The sequence below is a fragment of the Dipodomys merriami genome, unplaced genomic scaffold (genome assembly GCF_024711535.1).
Source record: "Dipodomys merriami isolate MVZ:Mamm:240054 unplaced genomic scaffold, mDipMer1.0.p SCAF_22, whole genome shotgun sequence".
Taxonomy (NCBI): domain Eukaryota; kingdom Metazoa; phylum Chordata; class Mammalia; order Rodentia; family Heteromyidae; genus Dipodomys; species Dipodomys merriami.
Window position 1 is genome coordinate 6,371,759 of NW_027203604.1, and position 11,575 is coordinate 6,383,333.

Below are 11,575 nucleotides of genomic sequence, written 5' to 3' on the forward strand. Positions count from 1 at the left end.
TAGTTACAAAATTAAGTCTGAGGCCACTTATTTCTTAGTACGGTTTGATTAGTGGCATGAAAAAACATGAAAATTCTTTGTTTCTTTAAGGCCTGTGTACAACTTTGGTAGGTACTGTACTATTTTGAGTTACTGTATGAAATCAAAAGGTTGTATATTCTTCTTGAATAGATAATTCAAATGCTACAGGAAGCGTTGCTTTAGAGCATACATATACTTGAATTATATTTTAAAAGGATGTTGGTTAGAGAATATGCTAGGCTTGGTTCTTCAGGAAGTAGACCGACCTTTCCTGCTTTATTTTCTCAACTTCAATTCCCAGGTTTTACACAGGAATACTTCTTCCATTAGTGTCTCAGCAAGAACTCTTATCTCAGGGTCTGTTTCCGCAATCTAACTTAGGGTTGGCTTGGAGACAGATGATTCTGGGAAGCGTCAGGATAGTGCCTAAGAGGAACATTATTTTGAATGAAAGAACAAGTAAGTTTATACTAGAGAGCTAGGATTACAAGTAATAATTCAATATATATACATATTGATGTTTCTTCTCATTTTAAACAATAAATATTCTAAAATAAGTTTGCTAAACATTTGCCATTAAGTCTAAGTGCTAAGAACTCCGAATGTAACTAATGGAAGGAAAAGATTATATACCTTCAAATGAGGGTGTCTAACAGCACATCCATCTTCTTGCTGTGATTTTCTGGCATGCAAACTTCACTGGCTAATTTTAATTAGAATCTTAGAATTTTATAGCTGGAACAAACTGTAGGGATCATGTAGTCCAACTCTCTCAGGTCATGAGCAAAAGGAAGCCAACAAAATCCAATTATCGCTCAGGGTTATTCTGCTACCAAATGGCAGAATAGAGATGATAATCCATTCTCTTAGGCACCAGTCCAATGTTACTTGTACTAAACCACATTACCTGGCCTTTACCAAACTCTATACATTCCAGATGAAGGACAAAAAGAGTTTCCAACTTTCTTAGTCATTACTCATTGACTTATATCATTTGGCTTATAAATTAGCTACATTAGAATTTGCTTTTGTCTGCTAATAAGTTTGTAATGTTAAATTTTAAACTCATCTTTTCTTACTTTTCATATGTATAAGCTTCCCTTAATTACTTAATAACAACAAAAATGTCACTATCCATCAGAGAGAAGAGCTCACAGGCTCTTTTCTGATTATTGTATTATTTCATTGAAATTGTGGCTAAAATTCACCTGGACTAGACTAAATAGGTCCATTTGTACTCATTATCATCATTTGCCTTAAGAAATGGAATTACATAGATTAAAGAAAATCTTGTAGGTCTCAATCATTTTCATGGGATCTAACAAAATCACTGTTTTCTCTTCCTTAATTATAGCTATCTGAGCAAACTGACCTTTATGCTCATTAGGTTGGTCTTCAAGCACAAGCAAATCTGCCATCCTGAAAGATTACTAACCCCACAGCCATTTGGGCATTTGTTTCTTATTGAATTTCGTTGTCTCTGTTTGCAACAAGAATAAGACATTATAAAAGAAACATTTCTTCTTGAAATGATACAAGTTGCATATTGAGAATATACATTAGATTCCCTCCTTACAGAACAGTTTTCCAGAAAAGGGTTCTCCCCTCAGCTGTCTAGGTCTAATCATGACATAATCTTTCTCCTAAGTAAATTTTGTGCCATTTAATGGTAAATCATAGAAACCAATATTACTTCCATCAACCAAATGGGATGTAACAATTGAGAAAGACCTCTTTAACCTTTTAAATTCTTGTCAAAGAGAGTCTTCAATCACTGACTTGTTTTGGTTTGACTATTGCATTCCTCTTTGGAAGAGAGTGAAGGTAGTTTGTCATTATTTTCAGAGCTCTGAAATGACGCTATTAATATTCACTGAAAGCTAATAGTGATGATTATGTCATTGATTGTTATGTGTATGGTCAGAGGAAAACTTTCGAAGATTATCCTTTAAAGGTCATTTCACAAGAACACATGTGTGTGTAAGACTCTTCTGGCCAACTTTCTCATTTTAAAAATATTGAGCATGTTGAGTTTTCTGCTCCTATACTACAATATCTAGGTGGATCGATTGATCGATCGATCGATCGATACATAGATAGATAGATAGATAGATAGATAGATAGATAGATAGATAGATAGATAGATAGATAGATAGATAGATAGATAGATAGGATATATATTATATATAGGATATGTATTTTTACACACATATAAGTTAAGTAGATAGATATAGGGCATATGTATATGTAAACATACATGAAAAAGCTATCTTTGATTTTGCTTGATTTTATGGCACTGAGTTTTTTTTGTTTTTTTGTTTGTTTGTTTTTGTCGGCTTTGAAGCTTGAACTCTGGGCCTGGATGCTGTCCCTCAGCTCTTCAGCTCAAGGCTAGTGTTCTACCATTTGAGCCACAGGGCCACTTCTGGTTTTCTGAGTGGTTTATTGGAGATAAGAGTCTCATGGACTTTCCTGCCTAGGCTGGCTTTGAACTGCGATCCTTACATCTCAGCCTCCTGAGTAGCTAGGATTATAGGCATGAGCCACCAGCACCTAGCTGGTACTGAGTTTTTAAACTCAGGGATTCTTACATGCTAAGCACAGACTCTACTGATTTAGAGAACCCAACATCCTTTGGTGGATTTTGAATTTAATCACATAATCATGAATGGAACTTACTAGTGTCTATGTGTCTATTTTCCTATTTTCAGTTTAGTCAGTGTGTTTTGTTTGAGTAATTCATTCACAGGTATGATAACATATAATTTCAACAGTTGAAGAAGATATACAATGAAAAGTAGACCTTCCTCTTTCCTTTTCTCTCAGTTGTATATCTCCTGAGACAACTACTTTTACCACAGTCCTATGCAATCTTCTTCGAATGTTCTGTCCCTGAATGTGTGCAGTATGTTAAACAAAGATGGTACAGTGTTCTGTATCTTGTCATTCATGAATGCATCATTTCATATTCATATTTACAATGAGGCCCTGTTTCAAGCCTGCATATGATTCCATTGGATGACTATATAGTCATTTATTCATCTTGAAGGTGTTTAGTGTCTTTTTTTCTAATCCTTTGTTGTGTCTTTATACATCTCTGAACATGTAAACGTATATATAGGTATGTTTGTATGTATGTAAACATATATCTATATGTACATTCAGTTCGAAGAAGAGGATTATTATGTCAAAGCAGGTGCGAATGTTGCATTTGTGTAGTTGTTGCTTAGTTGCCCTCCATCTTAAATCAGTTCAGAATGCTTTAGCTAAGTGTCATAGACCGGGTGGCTTAACCAACAAGTATTTACTTCTCATGGTTGTGGAAGCTGGAAGTCCAATTTTGGATTCTAGCACCAATAGTTCTGGTAAGAGTCCTCTTCCCGGTTTCATTCAGACTGCTGATACTTGTATTTTCCTGCAGAGGAAAGAGAAACAAAGGAAGCTGTGTCCTGTCATGTTGTCATAGGAGACAAATGGCAATGTCTTGATCTCACGGAAGGATTCAGGGGTAGATGCACAAAGGCCTTTTAATGGAGAAAGATGTATTCAATCAAAAGCTAGATTTATGAAAAGAAGAGTGAATATTGCCTTTTGCAAAGACGGTGTAGTGTCTCCCATTGATCCTTGGGATCTTAGGTATTTTTAATGGGTGGTAGAAAGTTAGGCATGGTGTGATTATATATGTAGTTATGGAATCCTCCCAGAAATGAGAGTCTTTTTGAAGAATCAGAAGACAGGACATCATTTTACCTAATGAGGATCCCTACAGAAATTTTGGGGAGTTACATGAGTGAAAATGCCAGAATAATGAGAGGTAAACAAGGCTTCCAATCTCCTTTAGGGTTGGGAAATTTCCTGCTAGATGACTGTGAGCTACTATACCAAGAAATTTCAAACATTAAGCATCACTCTAGGGTAATAGAGCAGGATGAGCTCCAGAATGTACCCAGGTATACAACTGTTCTCTGCCTCCTTTTGGTAAGTTGCTTTCTTCCTGCCAATCTATGCCATCTCGGTTTTGTAAGAATAATACTTCCATCGTTTCACAAGTGCTCCACACTCATGATGTAATTGGCTTCCAAAGGTAACTTCTGAAACTCATCACATGGGGAGTAGGGTTTGACACATACATTTTGAAGGGACACATACATTTAGCCTTGCTAAAGGTGCTGCACTTGCTCTAGAAGTTACACTATTTAAAAAAATAATTGACAATCTATGTGAAAATTGTATGAGATTTCTCATTTTTTATTTCTTTTATTGTGAGATATATTAAATGGTATTTGTGCTTTTTTACTCCAGCTAAGTTTTCCATTATCTTCCTATTTATTTATTGGGGCTCTTTACAGATTTATTAAAGAAATTCATGGTTATGTACCCCAAGTATGTTTTTATATAGTGCCTTTACCTCCACCATACCCAAAGTCAATTGTTCTGTTTCTCACAAATACTATAGTAGAATGGGACTTTGCTATATAATTGTCTGTACTCACTCCTGTGTAACAGCATTTTGCAAAATATTAATTATTTCTACTTATCTTTCTATAGCCAAATTGGTATTTCTAAGATTTTGTTCAATGGAATGTCATATGTACATGATTCATCCAGCTGGTGGATGAGAATGTTAGAATCAAATAATGTTGGTTAGAGTACAGTTAAATGCTATTCCTTCTTGAAATATTTATCCAAGTCTTAACATGCTTTATCTCTATAAGACAAATGTAGTATAATTATTTCAAAGTTATTTTCTTGCATGTCTCTTGGGACTAGTATTCTGCTGAACAAATTTGGGAAATAGTCCTATTAAGTAAAGACTTCCACATTGCTTATGATTACTACTTTGTAACAGGCTTTAAATTTCACACGTAGTAAGTATTTTTGCCATCATTCCTGGCAATTAAATTGTAAGTCTGACAATACTGAGTTACACCACTAAAGCATTTATTGGAGCTGTGATTTTAACTTGTACACTAGAACTTAAACTCTTAGGTGACAATATCAAAAAGTAAGGAAGTGATTAGGTTATTAACACTCCCACTAAAGGGATTAGTGCCCTTATAAAAAGAGAAAACATATTCATTCCTTTGTTGCTCTTCTGCCCTCCTACCAAATGAGGGCATTTTTCTTTTCTGACCTGAGAGATATAAGCAACAAGGTCTCACCTTTGAAGGAGAGAATGGGTCCTCACCAGATACTGCGTGTATCAGCACCTTGACCTTGAACTTTCCAGCCTCCAGAACTGTGAGAAATAAATGTATATTGTTTATAAATGACTCAGTCTAAGGTATTTGTGACAGCTGCCCAGATGGACTAAAACAATTTGATCTTCTAATTATTTTTCTTCAACACAAATATTAAGCTGTGACCCTATACAGATGTACACCCTGTCTATCTATTTAATGGTGTTGTAACCTCTGATAGATTTAATAATATTTGAATATTTAACTATATCCTCACTTCAGACTTCTTTAGCTCTTTTGCATTTCAAGGAACAATGGAAACAAGCACAAATAAGACAGGAACTTTGTACTTAAAGGACTTACTATTATAAAATTAACAAAAATGTTTCTTGTTAGGGGTCTGATATAAAAATTTTTTACAATAAAATAAATGTTTACATGTCCTACCAATATCACCTTTAGTGTCATAGCCAGACCATAGCTCTGGGATGTGGGACATCATTCCCATTTAGCAAGTGATGATTTAGAAACAGGAAAGATACCCTGAGTTGCCACCAGGACTGAACCCTGATTATACCTTCTTCTAGGGGCGGATCAAAGTAAACAAGATCACAGTCAAAATAATCACAATAATTGCCATTGCTTTTAACAAGATGCTTTTCTTTTATATTCATATTCATATTCAATATACAGTGAAGAACCCCTCCACTGTAAGAATCGGAGAGCAGGCCTGAGAGATGCCTGTGGAACCATTCCCAGAAAGTTCTAAGAACTGTGAACTGATAGACTTGGGTCATGCTTTGGAATCTACTAACTTGAACTCATTGGGCTTCTCCATTCATTATTGTGTGGCCTCTGGTAAGTTAAGTATTTGTACAATCCCTACTTCTCCCAGATGTGTACAGGTAACAGCCTTTTCAGCATTTCCTGTTCTTTCCTGTTTCCTCCCAATGACATTTTTGGCCACAGGCTGCTCTGTCTCTGAGGCTGTGGATCTTCATCACAGCCCCCTCCAGGCTGAGCATGTTATCCTTGAATCCCCAGATAAAAAACTCTCCCTCTAGTGGACTCAGAGGTAAAGGTCGCCTCTGGAGGACCTGGGCTGGGCCTTCATCTGTGTCCTATCCTCCTCAAAAGAGTCCTTGTCCTGGGCATTGGTCAAGTTAGGTGCTTGATTCTGAGTTCTCTCTACCACCAGCAGGAACTTAGAGAATACCATGCTCTAACTGTGTCCAGATATTTTTCCTAACTTAAGGGTCACAGGGTATGTTTTCCAAGTAGGTCTAACACCACAGATGCTGTTGAAGTGTTTTTCAAAAGCACTGGCTGCTAGAATGGAAGCTGATTCCTGGACAGACTGGAGATGTTTCCTCACAATCTGGTCTCTTCATAACCGCAAACCACCCTTGGATATACTCTTGTTTGTCCTGTGAGTTCATCCTCAGATCCCTGTATCATCATTCACCTACCTTCTGCTCTGTCCTTTAACTCACTGCCAGAATTCCTTGTCTAAGGCTGAGGACAGTCACTAAGAAACCATCAGGAGTCACAGGCAGATAACACACAGGGAAGCCATAGAGCTGGGGCCATGTATTTCTATGTATTTATTTTTCTTTATATGTTTTAAAGTTTTTTTTCCCTTTAGGAGAAACATTTTAGTGAGGGCAGAGTGACAGACCTCTTTGATCTCTGACAACCTCAGGGCCATCTGCCTTTTCCTGGCCTGACACAGGGACACAACACTCTTATCAGTTAGCCTGGAGAGTGTCAGGGCTGTCATCCAAAACTCCAGTGATGTGCTCAGATGCATGGCAAGCTTTGATAACCTTTAACCTTTGTTATTCCAAGTGTCTGCACCAGAAGCCATTAACTCTAGTCCCCAGAATGTCAGGAAGAATGGGTAGCTGGGCAGCTTTTGTGTGTGTGTGTGTGTGTGTGTGTGTGTGTGTGTGTGTGTGTATGCAATAGTGGGACGGACCCACTACTGTTGAGGGGATCTGTTTCATGTGTCGGTTGATCTTAGTGGAAATTTCTTCCAAACAGAATCTGGCATAAGTAAATAGTACCCTGTTGAACAACACTGGTAAATTTTTGCTTAAATATTTCTATCCCTGCAGCCAATATGAAAGTTAAGATGCTTGCTTCACCATGCTGCAGGATATTTCACAGCTCTTTATTGTTCTAATTTGGGTGAATTCTATCTCAGCTTTCCATTTTCCGAGATTGGTTAGCAGAATCTTGTCAAATATCTCTTCCTCGGAATTAGGTTGTAGAAAAGCCCCTGGGGTTTATATGTCTTAAGATATTGGAGAGCATCTTGGACCTACAGCTTTGTGGCCATGGCAGAAATCCATATAGTTCCTTCAAAAGCAAGCTGGTCACCAGATCTAAAAGGCTGGCGGCAGTTGTTTACTTAATTGCTTTCTAGTGTCCTCCAAAACATAATGTTAATCTCTTTTTCCCTGGGGTAAAGAAGAGTATAAGTGAGGAACATGCTTTCTGGATTCTCATTGTGTCTACAGTAGCAAAGAAAGCAAAACAAGACTCCTTGTTACATACGCAGCAGGATTTTATATCACCTTATTTGGGTGAATATTGACAATATGGCAAGTAGTAATGTTTTGCCCCTCCACCAGCACCCTCTGTTTTTATTTTGTACACTTCTCCTAGAGAAATTAGGACCTCCTCCAAAATGAGGAGGTAGAAGACTGAGACTATTTATGATTAGCAAGGACCCACGTATTCTCTCCCTCCCCACCTGGAGAAATTTATGAGAGTGTCATTAATCCTTGTGATTTGGAGGTTTCCAAATTTAGTTATATTAGTTAATTTGTTTGGACATTAAGAAGAAGTTATGCTTTCCATTATCACCATTCCCTCATACTATAATATTAATTATAATAATACTTATAATATTTTAATATGGTTTACCCTTGGCAGCATGAGATTTGTATTCTCATTTTTCATGGGGGGGCATTAATGTTTAGAAAATGTCTTTACTACTAAACATATGCTCTTTAGAAACAACAAACATACACAGAAAAATGTTGTGTTATGATAGGGATTATGACTGCTATGGCTAAAATTGCACCTGATACCTAATGTTTCTTTTTGACTTTTCACTTGACAGCTGAGTAAAGAAAAAAGGGAAGAAAGAGTGATATATGTTGGATATCGGGCAGGAACTGTACAATATCGTGGATTGAAATTGGGAGCCAACATTTCTCGGTTTCAATGACAGTTTCACTTGACAGTAGCCTCATATCTCAGTTTTTCCAACCTGGGAAGATTTATGAGCGAGAACCTTCGACATGTCATGAGGGCAAGTTTGAAATATCTGTGGCTCTTCTTTCCTTAATAAGTCTCTCCCCATTTCTTTTCGTTTCCATTGAGTGACCACAAAGGAAGGACTATGTGGGGGTAGAGCAGATAGCCAAGGGAGCAAGGCAGATATGCGTTTTCCTTTGTTGATATTTCACTCTCTGCTTTAGCCTTTTTACTTTCTTTCTTCCTCTCCTTTGTTCTCCCTGTCCCCTAATTACTCTCAAGTTCATACCTGTGTCACACATATTTTTCTGTTGTTCCACAGATGCTTTGATTGTGACCTTTCACCTTACTCTCTCCGTTGTGACCTTTTACCTTACTCTCTCCGTTGTTAGGCTTCCAGGCATTCTTTTATTTTATTTTGAAATTTTAAAAAAAAGCTTTGATGTGAAATTATAAAGAAGGATGAGACGATCTTTGTTTAAAACTAGCATTTATTGTGTAGCTATCAGTATGTTAACAGCGCTGCTGTAACAAATTACCACAAACCCATAGCTTAAAAACTGCTGAAATTGATTCTTTCATAGTTCTGGGGTCCAGAAGTCTGAAATTAAGATGTTGGGAAGACCGCATTACATGTGCCAGCCATAAGAAAAAGCCTTTCCTGACTCTTCTAGCTTCTGGATGGTTTAGAAGCTCCCCACATGCTCTTGTTTAAGCTCTGTGTGTTGATTATAAGGGCACTTGTCATTGGATTCAAGACCCACTCAAATAATTATTATGATCTTATCTTACATTCCTTAGATCTATAATACTCCTTTTCTAACTAAAGTCAAATCTTCAAGTTTTGAGATATAAACAAATACTTTTTTTAGAATATTTTTCAAATATAGTTAACATTCATGAAGTCTGCTAGACAGCTAATAGAAACTCCAGATTATACATGAGAAAATTAAAGCTCAGAGTAAATAACTCAGTAGGAAGTTGGCCGAGAATGCAGGTTTCGGACAGTGAGATACTAAAGCTTACTAAGCTGTATCAGTAAAACACACTAGTTATCCCCTACGGTCTTTCCTTGATGTTGAAAAGTAGACACAAAACAAATAGCTGTTAATGTCTCAAATGATACCAACCCTTCTCTAATAATTTTCTTTTAATTTTTGCTACCATGGATTTTTCTGAAAGTAGTAAGGACAGATTTCAAAGGACAAATCCAGGTTCTTTAATTTACAGAAATCTACCTTAGAGGGAAACATGGCATGCAAGTAGATATTCAATTTCTGGCATAGAACTGGGAAAGAAAAGTAAAAGTATCTTTGCCTTTTGGTTTCTGGGTGATTTTAAAAAAGAAAAAGAGAAAAGATCCATGGCCACAAATGCATTTTCTGCTAAATGGGACTTGGAAATAAAGGGCTTTATCTAATCAGCTCGATTTTTCTCTATTAAAGGACAAGACACTGGCAGTTCTTTATAGTACACAGCCCAATATTTCCCATGATCTTCTGCACATTTTCACATGGATATCCTAACACCACTTCAGAGTCCACTCCCACATTATTTTTCTTCCAATACTCCCCTTTCTACTTCTGTTTCTATATCATGCTTCCACTTACCAAAGTAAAAATCTTGGGCTCTCTAAAATTTGCTGCTCTTTACTTACATGCCTTCATTTATTTCCCAAGTGTTCTGAATATTTCCCCTGGGCCAACCAATATTTCTAGCCACTAGAAATATTGAGCACTAAAAAGACAGACACACTCATGCCCTTGTGGAGAGTTTATAGTCACACAGGAAAAACCAACAGCAAGCACATAATTATAAATTTGACTCTTAATGTGAAAGGGGAGATGAGGGTTCCATATGAAACTATGTTGTTGGAAAGTCAGATGGATCCCTTCCCTTTCACCTCTCTGGCCTGCTCTGGCTAGGGTCTTGTCATGCTGGGATTCTACAGACAAACCCTCTGCCTTCAATCTGATCTCCCCTGATCCATCTTGCAGACTTACTCCTTGCATTTTTAATTCTGTACCTCACAATCATATGCTACCATGCTCTCAGGAGCTTCCTTAATACCCTGATGTTTACAGATTTTACTCATTCATGCAACACTTCAAACTTCCCTTCTTGTGAATCCTAAATAGAGGTTTTCAGGAAGTTAAAGAAGATGCTAGTTTACCATTATTCCCCCTTCAAATGTTGTAAAGTTAGCATTGCTGTGCAAGTCCTATTAGCCTCATGAAACTTTTGTCAAGAGCTAGATTGCCCATTCATTATTCTAACCTAAAGTGTTTAACTTATTCTAAACATATTCTTACAGCATATACTCTTCCTTTCTTTCCATCTTTCCAAAGTCTATCTTCGTCATCTTAAGACTTCCCTAACCCATAAGGGCTTTCTCTCTACTCACTTAAGTCAATGTAGTCAATTGTCATACCTTTCATGAAGGAGTCAAACTTTTTCTATGATGCTATGTTCTATGTGCTGTGACTGTGCCCTTATTTCCTCATTGAGACTCTAGGATTCCTAAGGACTAGTACTGTCATCATCCCTTTTCTTACTTCTAGTGCCTTCTTCTGATTAAGTAGTCAGTATTTCAAATCATCACAGAGCTAAAAAGCTAGATCTGAATATAATGAGATACAGAGAAAAAGGATACGCAGCTAGTTAGTGGTATGAGCCAGATCAGAATCTAAAGCTCTTGTAGTGAACAATGCTATAGATATAGATATAAATTATATACAGATATAAATAAATTATTATAAATATTATATAGAGATAGATAAAGCATGAACACAATCAGTAAATGAATATAAGGAGAAAAGAAAACTTCCCTCTCATCAAATGGCTCACACATTGTTGAACTCTTTCCAGCCAGAAGCCATCATCCACTTGATCTGCAGATGCTGTGCTAGCTGCAGAAACCCAGTCATAACCTCAGAAACTCAGTTCAAGTTTTATTAATCCATCTAGATACTTTAGCTGCACCTATTGACTCTTCTTCCTACGTGCTACCTTCCTCTTATTCACACTTACAAGTAGGGAGGAAAAACTTTTAGAAGTTGAATCTAAAGTTATAAACTTGAATTTTCACGCTTGAGGTGTGTGGTTTG